We start from the raw sequence: 16,837 nt of genomic DNA, 5'->3' as shown, positions 1-16,837 counted from the left end.
AACTGATTACCCATTACTGACTCCAGGGCTTGTTGTTTTCTTTGTTGCCTGCTTACTCCACCAGTCAGCGACTACTCTGGAGATGCAAGCTAGGGATTCGTAGCAGCGGAGTCCAGATCCCTGTACAGGGGTTAAAGGGTGAAAACCTGCGGTCCATAGCCTCTGCCTCCCAGAGTAGCCAGCGCCAAGTCTGGCTGTGGTAGTGCAATTGCTGAACAGGCAATTCCGAACACAAAAATGTTAGAGGAATTAGGCATTATCGAAATGTGTTTGTAAAAAATGAAAAGTTAGGTTCGAGGGGTTATATGGGAGAGGGGTGGGGTTTGTGGCATAGGAAGGGAGGTGGTAGGGGTTTGTTAGATAGGGAGGGAGGTGGTGGGGTTTGTGGAATAGGGAGGGAGTTGGTGGGAGGTAGTGGGGGTTTTTTGGGATAGGGAGGGAGGGTGTGTATGGGTTATTTATGAGTTAAACTTGGCAATGTTTTAAAAGAGTATTCAGTTTCCAACAGGTTAGCCACTAATGGCCCCAATACCAATAGTGCGCCCACTTATTGGCCCCAATAGCATTAGTGCGCCCCCCTCATGTCCCCAACAGCAATAGTGCACCTACTTAATGGCCCCAATAGCAATAGTGCTCCAATGGTAATATTGCACTATTATTTTTGGAGACATTACCTATAGTGGCCTGAATACTAATAGTGCACTCTCTTAGGCCTCATGTCCACGGGCAAAAGAAGAATTAAAATCCGCAGCGGATTTTAACTCTTCTCCTGCCCGCGGATCCACATCCCATAGGGATGCATTGACCACCCGCGGGTAGATAAATACCCGTGGATGGTCAATAAAAGTGATTTTTAAAAAAATGGAGCATGAAAAAATCTGGACCATGCTCCATTTTCATGCTGGTCTCCTGCGGGGACGGCTCCCGCGGGCTTCTATTGAAGCCTATGGAAGCCGTCCGGATCCGCGGGAGACAAAAATCAGAATTTACTCACCCGCTCCGGTTCTTCCCTTCGCCGCGGCTCCATCTTCTCTCCGTCGCGGCCGGATCTTTTTTCTTTGGGCCTCATGTCCATGGGGAAAATCAGGCCCGCTACGGATTCTACATGTAGAATCCGTAGCGGGCCCCTTCTGCCCCGCGGACATGATCGCTCAAAATAGGAATTTAAAAGAATTAACTCACCCGCAGTGGGCCAGGAGGGTCTTCTCTTCCTCACGGCTGGATCTGCTTTTTCGGCCGGCGGATGAACTCGGCACGTCGGCGGCACGTCGCCGTCGTGCCCTGCGCATACGCCGGGCACATCCGCCGAGCCGAAGCAAGAAAGATCCGGCCGTGAGAAAGTTAATTCTTATTTTAGGTCTCCCGTGGATCTGGACGGCTTCCATAGGCTTCAATAGAAGCCCGCGGGAGCCGTCCCCGCAGAAGACCCGCACGAAAATGGAGCATGGTCCAGATTTTTTCATGCTCCATTTTTAAAAAAATCACTTTTATTGACCATCCACGGGTATTTAGCTACCCGCAGGTGGTCAATGCATCCCTATGGGGTGCGGATCCGCGTGCGGGAGAAGAGTTAAAACTCGCTGCGGATTTTAATTCTTCTTTTGCCCGTGGACATGAGGCCTTAGGCCTCATGTCCACGGGGGAAAATCAGGCCCGCTAAGGCCTGCTACAGCTCCCTGCGAGCAGCAATGGCTCGCCATTGCTGATGGTTTTCAGCAGGCTGCGCAGTTTCCTAACTGCATTGGGGCCCTGGATGGGAAACACATCCATGTTAGGAAGTCGCCGCGCCAAGGGTCCCGATATTTTAATTACAAACATTACTGTTCAGTAGTCCTGTTGCCGGTCGCCGACAGCGACTACCGTTTTGTAATGGTGGATATCGGGGCCTTTGGAAGCTCTGCTGATGCTCGCATCTTCAAGGCTTCCAGAATGGGCAAGCGGCTTCTTGCCAACCAGCTGGCCCTTCCAGAGCCACGGTTACTGCCTGGTTCTTCAGGTCCAACAGCCCCATTCGTAATTGTCGCGGATGTGGCCTTTGGCCTGTCAACCCATATTCTGTGACCATTTCCCCGCAGAGGGTTGGACACCAGAAGAAGAGTCTTTAACTATCGACTCACGCGTGCTCGGTGTTTCGTTGAATGTGCTTTTGGAATCCTCCCCAGTAAATGGCGAGTTTTCCTGGGCACCATTCAGATGCAACCTGAAAATGCGTGCTCAGTGGTTAAAGCAGCTGTGGTTCTGCATAACTTTTGCCGGAGCAAAGACGCGGGTTGGGCGTTTGAGGATGGTCAAATACCAACAACTTCAACAGTTGACGGTGTGGACCAGAATCAAGCGATAAGGCCGGCATCTACTGGCCTTCGGATTAGAGATCACTTCGCAGACTACTTCCTGACTTCTCAGGGAGCAGTTCCGTGGCAACTGGCCTCTATCCGTTAAGTCTGAGGGTCAGGACTTTCCAAACCGTGAAATTGTTTTTTTTTACCGGCCCATATTTTTTTTAGGTAGATTTTTTTTTTTTTTAAAGTTAGGGACTCGCAAGACAATGAGGACCCTTGACGTGGGTTGCGAGCTCAAGTAATATGGTCAAAATTTGCTCTAGTGACTATTGCCTTTTAGCTGACTTTGACCATATTATGAACCAATACCTCATTTTTCCCTTGTGCTGGAATTTGAAAAAAAAATTAGTCCTAATAAAAACTGTTTTTTGAAAATCTGCTTCCTGTCATTTATGTTATAACTTTATGCAGCGTCTTTTGAGCGGTAATCGTTGTGTGTAACTGCACTGACTTTGTCCAGTTTTCTTTAGCCATCACCCATCATTGTCGTTTAGCATGCTGAAAGACAGAGATGGGCATTTTCAGCGATTCACAGTGGGATACAGCTGATACTATTGTTTCAGCTGTATCCCGCAGCCTGATGAAAGGCAGGGTATGGAGAACAGAGGGGCCCAGCTGTCTTCTGCATTCCCTGCTGGGAGCGCTCCACTGTAAACCAACTGGGTCCCCTTTGACCAGACAACACCTGCATGTAGAATACAAGCGGCTCCCCGCTTGTCCTCTGCATCCTCCACTGGGAGCACTCGGCTGTATGACAGCAAGATGCTTCCAGTGGTGAAACGCCGGATACTGAAGACAAGCGGAAAGGCTTGACCTCTATATCCCCTGCTACGATTGCAAAGGAGAAACACTAACATGGAAAGCAGACTACATTAAATCAAACATTATAAACGATTACATTTAAAAATGGCTAGTAAAATAAGGAATAGCAAAATGTATATTAACAAATTTTTTATTGTAATTTTTTGTAATAAAATATATAACTTTAATCTTTTTCCTTTGTAACAAAGAAAAAACAAAAAACATAAATAACTTTGTAGTATTAGCATTTCAAAAACAAAATGGCCAAAAAACATTAACAGACTATAAGTTGTGGTAATGAGGGACATTCGTTTGCGATGTTGAGGGCAATTCCTGGGCCCAATCTTGCCCGGAGCTGCCGCTGCGTTAAAAATGAGGGTTGGGGGGCTGCCAGACCGTTGAAGGGCCAAGATCCCTTGATTGATGCCCATAATATGGATAAGGACTTCGTGGGGGAGGAGTCGGTGGCGGTGGTGCTGGACGCCCTGCAGCAGTTTGCCCTTGCAAGAATCTTAATTTGCACTGGTCCATGGATGCAATCACCTCATACGGGTTGTTTGGTGGCGTTGCCATTTCTATTATGTAGGTGAAGCATCCCTGTACCCTAGATCGGATGTCTTCCGGCATAGCGCGCAGAGAGGCGGTTAAATATTGTCCATATGTCTCTATGGTGTCTGCAGGTTCCTTTGACCGCCGTACAACCTCTAGGACCTCTTGTCGGATTTCTTGTTTAGTAGCTGCTGCCTGAGGTTTTGCAGCTGCGGCTTCAGCGGCTAACGCAGCGACAGAGGGCCTGCCTCTTTTTCTTCGAGCTGGTAAAGCAGCAGAAGTAAAAGATTCGCCACAGCTCTCTGACTGCTCTTGAGCTGCGACCACTGATGCTGGTGAAGTCGGCGAGGCCCCACTGCCTTCCATGGATCCAATCGAAGGGCTATGCGCTGGTTCAGGTAAACTATCTGTTGTACTGTGAAGAAGTAATGAAAAATTTGTAGTTGACCTCTCAGAGCAGCTGTTTGTAATCCCTTCTCTTCACTTGACGTCAGCGTAGGTCTTGGCAGCGGGGTACTTTCTGCTACTGAACATACCCTTATGTGATAGGGATAGCACGAGATCACTACAGATCTAACGTCATATGGCAGAGGGAGCTGGTAGTCACTGAAAGATCAAAATTATGTACAAAAATTAAAAATAGTAAGAAAAAAGTAAAAATAAACCTTTTAGAATTTTATTTTTTACAAATTACAAAAACGTATGGTTTTTTGAAAAATGGAGAATGACATCTGCCCAAAAGCCCCAAATAGAAGGGCTGAAATTGTGTCAGTGCGAATGTATCCTTACGGCCTCATCCCTGCTGCACGGCGTAGGTATCCCATTGTTTGGAAATATACATATTGGCGCTTCTGCTTTCCTCCTGCGCCACTCCTAGGTACAGCGAGGTAGTCCTTACGCCATTGGTCTTTTTCGCTTCTCCAACGCTCTCGCATTTTATCCACTGCAACAGAGAATGAAGGGGAAAAAGGAAAAAATAATTAGTTCAAAGCGTAACAAAATGCAATAATGAAAATATGCAGCTTCCTTGCAAACATGCATGCGACATGCACATGACATGCATACAAACATTCTACAACACATGCATGCACACTGACATGCACACACGCACGGACACTGACATGCACACACGCATGCGCACGCGCATGCACATAATCACGCGCACATGCATGTACACTGACATGTACACATGCATGCACGCTGACATGCGCTCATGCATATGCATGCACATATGCATGCGCACAGGCATGCACATGTGCATGCACACGGACATGCGCACATGCATACTGACATGAACACACGCATGCATGCACGCACACTTAGCACACACATACACGCACGCACACTGACATGCACACGTGCAAGCACACTGACATGCACACACACTTGGACACTTACATGTAAACACAAGCATGCACATATGCATGCGTGCACGCAAGCACACTGACACGCGCGGACACTGACATGCACAGACGCATGCGCATGCACGCAATCACGCTCACACGCATGTACACTGACATGTACACAAGCATGCTCACTGACATGCGCACACACATATGCATGCATGTATACATGCACACAGGCATGCACATGTGCATGCACACTGACATGCGCACATGCATGCATACTGACATGCACACTGACATGGACACACGCATGCACGCACGCACACTGACATGCACACACGCTTGGACACACGCACGCACACTTAGCACACACATACACGCACGCACACTGACATGCACACACGCTTGGACACACGCAAGCATACTTTGCATACACACACACACACTGGCATGCACACTTACTTACACTCCTGCATGCACACACACCCATGCTGAAATACTTACACATTTTTTTTTGGTCCACAGTCCAAGTTGCCCAATCAGAATTAAGGGCTGCAGCTAAATGCTCCCATGCCATCTCACGCTTGTTCTTGTCTTTGTAGTGCTCGTGTGCGGGATCCCAAATGCATGGATGATCCTCCATTAGGGTCACTAGCTTTCCAGTGTCACAGGACAGTGCTGCCATTCTGTTCCTTTGTTTCTCCCCTTCTGAATCAAAAATGGCTGACGCTGGAGGTGTATTGCCCACTGTGCCACACCTCCAGGTACATTGCCCACCTCCCAGCCTTGTAATCTGCATGCGGATCTCCCGCAACCAAATAAATGGCATTTAACATCCGCAGCGGATCTCCCGCACACCATAGAGATCAATGGGGGCCATCCGGAGCGTGATCCGCACCTAAATGGAGCATGTCCATTTTTTTCATGCTCCATGATTTTTTTAATTCACAATTATTGACCATCCGCGGGTATTTTTCTACCCGCGGGTGCTCAATGCATTCATATGGCGCGTGGATTCGCGGCAGATTTTAATTCCTATTTTCCCCGTGGACATGAGGCCTAATAGTGCGTCCCCAACAGTAATAGTGCTCCCCCTTAGTGTCCTTGAGCAACAATCATGGCAAGTAGTTTTATTCACTGATCCTGATTCTGTGTGTTAAATCTGATTTGGCCCGATGCTTAACCAAAGTGATTACCCATTACTGACTCCAAGGCTTGTTGTTTTCTTTGTTGCCTGCTTACTCCACCAGTCAGCGACTACTCTGGAGATGCAAGCTAGGGAATTGTAGCAGAGGAGTCCAGATCCCTGTACAGGGGTTAAAGGGTGAAAACCTGCGGTCCCTAGCCTCTGCTACCCAGAGTAGCCAGCGCCAAGTCTGGCTGTGGCAGTGCAATTGCTGAACAGGCAATTCCGAACACAAAACTGTTAAGAAGAATTTAGCATTATAGGAAATTTGTTTGTAAAAAATTAAAAGTTAGGTGCGAGAGGTTATATGGAAAAGGGGTGGGGTTTGTGGGATAGGGAGGGAGGTGGTAGGGGTTTGTGGGATAGGGAGGGAGGTAGTGGGGTTTGTGGAATAGGGAGGGAGTTGGTGGGAGGCAGTGGGGTCTTTGTGGGATAGGGAGGGAGGGTGTGTATGGGTTATTTATATGTTAAACTTGGCAATGTTTTAAAATAGTATTCCGTTTCCAACAGGTTAGCCCCTAATGGCCCCAATTGCAATATTGCACCCACTTATTGGCCCAAATAGCAATAGTGCGCCCCCTTAATGTCCCCAATAGCAATAGTGCACCTCCTTAATGGCCCCAATAGCAATAGTGCTCCAATGGTAATATTGCACTATTATTTTTGGAGACCTTAACTATAGTGGCCTGAATCCTAATAGTGCACTCTCTTAGTGGCCTCAATAATAGTGCATCCCCAATAGTAATAGTACTTCCCCTTAGTGCCCTTGAGCAACAATCATGGCAATTAGTTTTACTCACTGATCCTGATTCTGTTTGTTAAATCTGATTTGGCCTGATGTTTATCTAAACTGATTACCCATTACTGACTCCAGGGCTTGTTGTTTTCTTTGTTGCCTGCTTACTCCACCAGTCAGCGACTACTCTGGAGATGCAAGCTAGGGATTCGTAGCAGCAGAGTCCAGATCCCTGTACAGGGGTTAAAGGGTGAAAACCTGCAGTCCCTAGCCTCTGCTACCCAGAGTAGCCAGCGCCAAGTCTGGCTGTGGTAGTGCAATTGCTGAACAGGCAATTCTGAACACAAAACTGTTAAGAAGAATTTAGCATTATAGGAAATTTATTTGTAAAAAATTAAAAGTTAGGTTTGAAAGGTTATATGGGAGAGGGGTGGGGTTTGTGGGATAGTGAGGGAGGTGGTGGGGGTTTGTGGGATAGGTAGGGAGGTGGTGCGGTTTGTGGAATAGGGAGGGAGTTGGTGGGAGGTAGTGGGGTTTTTGTGGGATAGGGAGGGAGGGTGTGTATGGGATATTTATATGTTAAACTTGGCAATGTTTTAAAATAGTATTCCGTTTCCAACAAGTTAGCCCCTAATGGCCCCAATTGCAATAGTGCGCCCACTTATTGGCTTCAAAAGCAATAGTGCGTCCCCTTAATGTCCCCAATAGTAATAGTGCACCTCCTTAATGCCCCCAATAGCAATAGTGTTCCAATGGTAATATTGCACTATTATTTTTGGAGACATTAGCTATAGTGGCCTGAATACCAATCATGCACTCTCTTAGTGGCCTCAATAATAGTGCATCCCCAATAGTAATAGTGCTCCCCCTTAGTGCCCTTGAGCAACAATCATGGCAAGTAAACGCAGGTGGATCTCTGGATGCGGCAATGTCGCAGATCAAGCGATTTGGTAAGTTCTCGGGCCTTACTATAAATTGGAGTAAATCTGACATATTACCAATAGATGACCCTGATCTTGCTGCAGGGGAAAATAAAACTCCTATGCAATGCAAATCAGTTATCACATACCTGGGAGTCAAAGTCTCTAACAATGTGATGGAATATGAGAAGCTGAATCTAAATCCACTGCTGGTGAAATTTAAGAAAAAACACAATGTCTGGTGCAAGCTTCCCCTAACGATTGTAGGAAGGGTGAACCTAGTTAAGATGATATGGATTCCGCAACTGCTGTACCTTCTCCATAATTCACCTCACTGGATTACGCAGGGCCTCTTTTACAGGGTCAATCGCCTATTCAGAGACTTGATCTGGAGAGATAAAGGACCTAGAATTAAGTTGGAGAAGTTGTGTAATCCTAAGGGAGATGGAGGACTCGCGCTACCTAACCCGGTATCATTTTTCCTAGCGTCACAAATGCAACATTTTAGGGGGTGGGAGACGGAGGACACGCGGGAAGGGAGCTTTCGTCTCCTGAAAACTCATTTCCATAATGCACACTTATTTGAAGCCATGGAGAGTTCTAAGTTCCGCAGTAGCCCCCAGAGTTTCCCAACTTTAACCCTCATGCATAGGGTTTGGTGGAAGATTAGAGACATAATGGGGATCAAGGGTTTTACACAATATACTCCTATCTGGGAAAACCCAAGGCTACATGAGTTAGAGAAGTTAGATGGTTTTGTAAGGGTGGAAGACTAGGGAGATTAGACGACTAACTCAGATAGTATCAGGGGATAATATAAAATTTTTGAGCAGTTGAGGGATGAATATGGTTTGCCGCACACTCAATTTTTCAAATATCTACAGCTCCAACATGCATTCCAGGCAGAGAGCTGCCTTGAGAATCTTGAATTCAGAAAATTGCTACCAGCAGAAATTGTAGGAAGTTCTACTAGTACCAGGGGGAAGATATCTTGGGTATACTCCTGTATGCAGGGTCAGATAAACCTGCGCTACCCTCTGGCAACGAGAAGTAAATGGGAGGAGGATATTGGCCCGATTGAGGAATCACTGTGGACGGAAGTGTTACAAATGACTCCTAAATTGTCTCTGAGTGAGTCTCATAGGATATCACAAATATATCTGCTACACAGGGTATATCGCACTCCTGCGTTTTTGTACAATATTGGTGTGAGAGATACCCCTTTATGTAATAGATGTAAGATTCATATAGCGGACCTTATACACATGATGTGGCGTTGTCCTAAGTTGCAGAGATACTGGAGCGAGGTGTGCAGCCTGATCCATGACGTGTATGAAATACAATTGGAATTTACTCCATTGGTATGTGTTCTGGGCTATGTTAACGATGTGCCCCTAGACGAAAATGAAAAGATAGCAGTGGCCAGGATTTTATACTTAGTCAGAAAATTGATAGCACAACATTGGTTGGATGAGTGTCCCCCTGATCTAGCTGAACTTAAAAAGAAAGCCACTCAAATTCTAATTTGGGAAAAAAGTATTTACTGCAAAAGAAAGACATTACAGAAATATTATGGTATATGGTTCAAATGGCTGCATACCTTTGGTTTACTTGAGAATGACTTACTTAGAAGATAATGCTAATATCCACTGGAATGCAGATATTGTGGAAGGGAAAGAGAGTGGAGAGGGAAGGAAGTAGTTGTGCTAACCTTTGCATTACAGGTAACATCGAATTACAATGACTGTACCTTATCTAACTGGAAATATCGACAATCAAAGGACTCTGCAGCGATGTACTTAAATAGTACGAGAGAGACTATTGGATTATGTTTCTTGGGGGGAGGGGTATTTGGGGTTTTCTGCGTTTGTACTGTATGTATGTTGAAGGTGTCTTTGGACGCCAGAAAAAGAATCTCTTTCAATAAAAAAGATTTGAATAAAAAAAAAAAACAATCCTGGCAAGTAGTTTTACTCACTGATCCTGATTCTGTGTGTTAAATCTGTATTGGCTCGCTGCTTATCTAAACTGATTACCCATTACTGACTCCAGGGCTTGTTGTTTTCTTTGTTGCCTGCTTACTCCACCAGTCAGCGACTACTCTGGAGATGCAAGCTAGGGATTCGTAGCAGCGGAGTCCAGATCCCTGTACAGGGGTTAAAGGGTGAAAACCTAGCCTCTGCTACCCAGAGTAGCCAACGCCCAGTCTGGCTGTGGTAGTGCAATTCCTGAACAGGCAATTCCGAACACAAAAATGTTAGAGGAATTTAGCATTATAGAAAATGTGTTTGTAAAAAATTAAAAGTTAGGTTCGAGAGGTTATATGGGAGAGGGGTGGGGTTTGTGGGATAGGGAGGGAGGTGGTGGGGGTTCGTGGGATAGGGAGGGAGGTGGTGGATGTAGTGGGGTTTTGTGGGATAGGGAGGTAGGGTGTGTATGAGATATTTATATTTTCAAGCTGGCAATGTTTTAAAAGGGTATTCCGGCTCCAACAGGTTAGCCCCTAATGGCCCCAATTGCAAAAGTGTGCCCACTTAATGGCCCCAATAGCAGCAGTTTACCCCCTTAATGGCCCCAATAGCAATAGTGCTCCAATGGTAATCCTAATGTGTATTGTGCCACTAATTTATGTAACAGTCCCCTCCTAGCCCGTATGGTTATTGGACCTCGTGTAGCAAACCTGCCTAAAAGAAACACTGTCTTTGTTTCCCATAGTAATTTTGATTAATGAGGCCTATTATATATGTTGACCTGATGGCCATTAGAAGGTGTACATCACCAGGTCAGCATGCTGGGCGGGAAATATGCTTCTAACAGACGAATGGTAGGACACATTTGCGCTGCAGGTCTCACATAGAATACTGTGTACGGTTCTGGACATCGGTGCTCAGCAAAGATGTTGCAGTGCTTGAAGGGGTTCAAAGAGGGGCAACTAAATTAATAAACAGAATGAGAGGACTGGAATAGCCAGAGAGGCTATCAAAAGTGGGATTATTTACCCTGGAAAAAAGACGGCTAAGGAGCGATCAAATAACTCTCTATAAATACATGAGGGAGCAATACAAGGATCTCTCCCATGATCTGTTTATACCCAGGACTGCGACGGTAACAAGAGGGCATCCTCTACATCTAGAAGAAAGCAGGTTTCATCACCAACATAAAAGGGGGTTCTTTACTGTAAGAACAGTGAGACTGTGGAACTCTCTGCCTGAGGAGGTGGTGATGGCAAAATCCATAGAAGAGTTTAAAAGGGGACTAGACATCTTTTTAGAGTGCTATGATATTACAGGATATAGACATTAGGTGACCAGTGGGTTGTTGATCCGGGTCTTGCAGTGAGGTAGGAACTATCAAACGTTGATCCAAGGATTACTCTGACTGCCATATGGAGTCGGGAAGGAGTTTTTTTCCTCCAAATGAGCTCAGTTGGCTTAATGGGTTTTTTCTGCCTTCCTTTGGACCAACGGGAGGTTGAAAGAGGCTGAAATATATGGAGATTGTCTTCATTCAGCCTAACATACTATGCTACTTTGTTATTATGTTATCTGTTTAAGTATAAAAGCCATGGGGTGACATGCAAGATGTCATTGTGCTGGCCGCAGTGGTGAAGCGCACAAGCAGGTGTGAGTTCTGTGGAAGGTTGCGTGTGGCCTGAATCCTGCACCATGAGAGGAATTCTAGAAGCCTGCTGAGAGGTTGGGTGCGGCCTAAATGTGTTAGCCATGAGAGAATCCCTGGAGCCTCCTGTTCAGAGATAAGGTGCATAGTCAGACTATTGTAGCTGCTGTAGCTCTGGTGGATCGTTGAGCCACTGAACTGCTGAGTCAGAGAGAGAGCTTTACACCATAAAGACTGCACCATTGGGAGCCATATTAAGTGTCATGAAATCTCACTAGGCCTGCAGTTAAAGGCTGGGCAGCATGCCATAAGTCCAATGGACACCGTTATAGTCAATGGAGTTGGTCGTGTATGGTTAATGCCAGTCATATGCCGAATCAGGCTCTCCGCTTAGCCAAACGTTAAAAAAGCCCTAGCTCAGGTTTAAACAAAGCTTAAAGGGGTTGTCTCAGGGCAGCAAGTGGGGTTATACACTTCTGTATGGCCATAATAATGCACTTTGTAATGTACATCGTGCATTAAATATGAGCCATACAGAAGTTATTCACTTACCTGCTCCGTTGCTAGCTTCCCAGTCGCCATGGATCCGTCTAATTCTGATGTCTTCTTGCTTTTTTAGACGCGCTTGCGCTGTGCGGTCTTCTTCCTGGTGAATGGGGCCGCTCGTGCCGGAGAGCTGGTCCTCGTAGCTCCGCCCCATCACGTGTGCCGATTCCAGCCAATCAGGAGGCTGGAATCGGCAATGGACCGCACAGAGCCCACGGTGCACCATGGGAGAAGACCCGCGGTGCATCATGGGTGAAGATCCCGGCGGCCATCTTGGTGAAGGAAGAAGAAGGAAGAAGGAAGACGTCACAGAGCAGGGATTCGGGTAAGTAATAAAAATTTTTTTTTTAACACATCCTTTGGGGTTGTCCTGCGCCGAACGGGGGCCTATGGAAAAAAAAAAAAAAACCCTTTCGGCGTGAGACAACCCCTTTAAGTCAGTTACTGTTTCATTTCATTGGGTGTCGGGCTTCTAGATACTATGCTTCATAAATAAATATAATAATATGATAACAGTTTTGCATTTACTTAGGTTTTTTTTCTAATACTTCTCATTTTTTATATAAATGTCAGAAACCATTTACTATGACAAAAATGCAATAATAGACAGATCCTGGAAGGGAGCAAATACTGTTGCAGGGCACTGTAACTGCTGTATTGTAAATCCTCGCAAATTGATCCATAAACTGATTGAAAATTGATCCCTACTATAAAACTGATCAATAAAATTGATCTTGGCAGAGGAAATAAACAGAATATAATATGTTATTCTTTACTGCAGCTCCCAGCAAGCGATGAGTCCAGCTTATTCATGAGGCGCTGCTAATCTGCCCATTCACCCTGATTAGCAGTTTTCTCGGTTTGCAGTGCAATAGCTAGAAAACTGTCAATCATGACCGGTGGGCAGGGCTAGCGGATGACAATTCATGCACCCGTATTGCAGATTTTGGTCTGTGAATATATTTACCTGCGTAAAAAAACAAACAAAATCACTCTGATTTCTTGCATAAAAATGCTGCAAATACGCTGGTTTTCTGGGCATTTATGCATGCCCATCCACTTTTATTAACTATTTAGTTGCTTAATATGTAACAAGATAGGACAAGCTGCGGAATCAGGAGTACCAATTATTTCTTCTAATTGGGTTGAAACTCTGAACAACTAGGCTGCTTTCACACCTGCATCAGTTCAGAGTTTTCATCTCTCTGCTCTGTTTTTGGAGAATACAAACTGAACAAAAATGGAAAAAAACAACTGATTTCAATGGGTTTTCAAGAACCGGAAAGCAAGTGGCAAGGCTTCTGTTCCCCTAGGGCGCATTCAGACGACTGTATATCGGGTGGGTTTTCACGCTGGCCGATATACAGTGTCCCTCTCTGCAGGGGGAGGAGGCTGGAAGAGCCGGGAGCAGTGCTCTGAGCTCCCGCCCCCTCTCTGCCTCCTCTCCACCACCTGCAAGATTTTCAATGAGTAGAGGCGGGGTAGGGGCGGGGCTAATTCCCCAAATGTAGCCCCGCCCCCGCCTCACCTCTCATTGCAAATAGTGCAGAGGGGCGGAGAGGGGGTGGAGAGGAGGCAGAGAGGGGGCGGGAGCTCAGAGCACTGCTCCCGGATCTTCCAGCCTCCTCCCCCTGCAGAGAGAGACGCCGTATATCGGCCAGCGTGAATAACCGGCCGATATACGGTCATCTGAATGCGCCCTTAGGTTTCCGGGTTTTTTTCGACAGGAAAATAGTGCAGTCTGCAGCGTTATTTTCCATTCCAAAAAACAGAAACCTGATGGAATAGAAGCAAACGGAAGCCTTTCCATTTGCTTTCCATTTTTTAAAATTCCTATTAAATTCAATGGGGAAAAAAATGTAGTTTATTTCCATTTTACTTCATTTTTTCTGCTCACATGAGTGGAAAACGTGTGAACGGGCAAAGTTTTATATATGGAATGCATGAAACTTTGCGCTTTCACTGGAGCAGCTGTTCTTGGAGAAGTGCAGCTGCTCCACGAAGGTCATTTCATCACTGAACAATGTGACAGCAATTTCACAGTATTCAGTGATGATGGGACTCCCTGCGGGGACGAAAGAATCCCCTGCCACAGCTGTGGCAGAGGAGTGCAATGCTATCCCATTGCTTTCAATGGGCCAACGCTGCAGTCGCCTCATTGAAAGCAATGGCATGAAAGCAATCCCGCAGCGATGATTTTGTTTGGGTGTGCTTTGAAAAAATTGATATTTTATTTTATAAGTCTATTCTGTAAAGGGTTACTTTCGGAGAGGGCTTGTATTTGAAGCCTCTCCCAAAATAGCCAAAAATCAGGGTAGGGCTTATTTTCAGTGTAGGTCTTATTTTTTGGGAAACACGGTATGATTGATAGATTATCCCAGGAGAATTTATACCTCAGCAGTATAAATAATAAGAGCTGAGCTGTGATTGGTTACTACAAGCAGCAAGGACAGATTTGATAAATTAGGCCATCAAAGTTAACGACAGCCACACCGCCAAATGTTCTCTATCCAGAGGGATAGTCAGTATGGGCATTGTTACCATGGTTGCTATGGTCGCAGCAGCCATTTTGTTACAGTCAGTTAGACTGAGACCTGAATGTAAACAAAGAGACGATAAGTCAGAAGTCGGAAAAAGACGGAACATAAAATAAAACACAATAACTGGAGGGTAATGACATTTATTATATGAAGTAAATAAAACGTGATTAACCCCTGAATGATGGCCCCATAGTCTTTTTATGTCCTGTTTATTACAGCTGACACCAGCAGGTAATAGCTGCAATCGGCCGCTGATCGATGTTTGGGGGTCCTGTGTGCCCCCCCCCACGTTGATATTGGGGGAGCCGTGCATGTGTCATGGCAGCCGGGACCCTTCTGAAAGGCCCCACAGCTGTCTTGGCAGTATGGCCATCAAGTCATTCACATGGGGTGGCTTGATAGGCTGCCTGCCAGAATGCAGAATGACGTAATGCTATGCCATTACATCATACTGCAGGAGCGATCAAAGCATCACTGGTTGTTGTCCCCTCCGGGGACTACAAGAAAGTGTAAAAGTAAAAACAATAAAGTTTTATTAATTAGTTTAAAAATAAATAAATAAATAAAATTTAAAAAAGCAAAACATTTTGCCATATTTGCAATAAAAAAAAATCTAAATAATAAAGCAAAGATATGTGTATGGTATCTTGCATCCATAAAAGTCCGATCTACCCAAGTAATTCTTTATTAACCCCACACGGTAAACGACGTTCGGAAAAAAAATAAAGAACACCAGAAATTAGCTTTTTTGGTCATCCTATCTCCAAGAAAAAATGTAATAAAAAGCAATCAAAAAGTCGTTTGTATTCAAAAACGGAAACGGCAGGACGTACTGCACAAAATGAGCCCCAACACAACTATATTGACGGAAAAATAAAAAAGTTATTGCGTGCAGGAAAGGGAGAGAAAAAAATCATTTTTAAAAAATTAAATATTTTTGAAAAAGTAGTACAGCAAAAAAAAAAAAACTCGATAAGTTTAGTATCGTAGTAATCGTACTGACTCATAGAATAAAGTTATCAGGTCATTTTTGTTGCAGTTTGTGAAAGCAGGACGCACCGAAAGATGGCGGAATGTCATTTTTTTTTCCATTTCTCTCCACTTAGAATTTTTAAAAAGATTTTTAGTACATTATAAGGTGCAATAAATAGTACCATTGAAAAATACAACTCGTCCCGCAAAAAAAAAGGCCCCATACAGCGACGTCGATGGATAAATAAAGGAGTTAGGATCTTTTGAAAGGGAGGAGGAAAAAAATGGAAAAAAGCAAAAAAGCTCCGTTACTAAGGGGTTAATGCAAATTACTGAAACTTCTGGAAATAGTAAAAATATGAGAAAATGATACAATTCTGATTGTGTATGTAACGACTACCCAGCACTGTACATTGTATAATGGGGACAAATACAGACCGCAATGCCGTGCGTTACACATAATCTAAGTAACAGTGTCTTCCGTCAGCCGCAGTAACGGGTCCTCTGGTGGGACTCACAACACATAGCAAAATATATAATAGAGATGGTACTGCAGTGTAATCAGTGAAAGCTGCGATGTGATTGGCTGCTAGATAAGGTCACAAATCTCCCATTGTCAGTATGGATAAGCCCCGCCCTTGTGTGTTAGATTACATATTACATCCCATAATGCATCATATTCAACTGCCAACCATGGAACACAACAGATCATCCGCCATTTATCTGCCACGGTATAATATGAAGAAACCCGTGTGGACCAGCGAATACAAAGTGCTGACGGTGTGAAGGTATTGTACGCTCGTACTTGGGCAGAATCAGAATTAGGCTTTGTGTCACCCAGTAAAAAAGATTTTATTTCTTGCCCCACCCCTATGTCTACATCAGGGCCGAGGTTTGTTGGGGCCCCTTCTGATACCCGATACTATGCAAAGCCCACCTGCTACACCCATTCCCTGAAATTCACTGTCAGCCATACCCCCAAATGTGTTATATCCATAGCAACAGTCAGCCAGCATGGGCATTATCACTGCTGTTGCCATGGCAGCAGCAGCCATTTTGAAAACCGTGCATGCGGCTACTGGGCATAAATATAGACAGTAAGAGGGTAACAAGGTAACTGATAAAAAATGATAGAAGATAAAGAGAAGCCACCACCAGAGAGGAGAGAAGTGTTATATAGCAATGTGTAATATGAAGGCGCTCAGCTCCACGCCAGGCAATGTCTCCCTTCCTCCATTTCTCTATGGGAGCAGCTCCTCATGAAAGCATGCTTCTCAGCCCACA

This window comes from Eleutherodactylus coqui, chromosome 3, assembly GCF_035609145.1.
Source record: "Eleutherodactylus coqui strain aEleCoq1 chromosome 3, aEleCoq1.hap1, whole genome shotgun sequence".
Classification (NCBI taxonomy): Eukaryota; Metazoa; Chordata; class Amphibia; order Anura; family Eleutherodactylidae; genus Eleutherodactylus; species Eleutherodactylus coqui.
Note: the sequence above shows the minus strand (reverse complement) of the source record.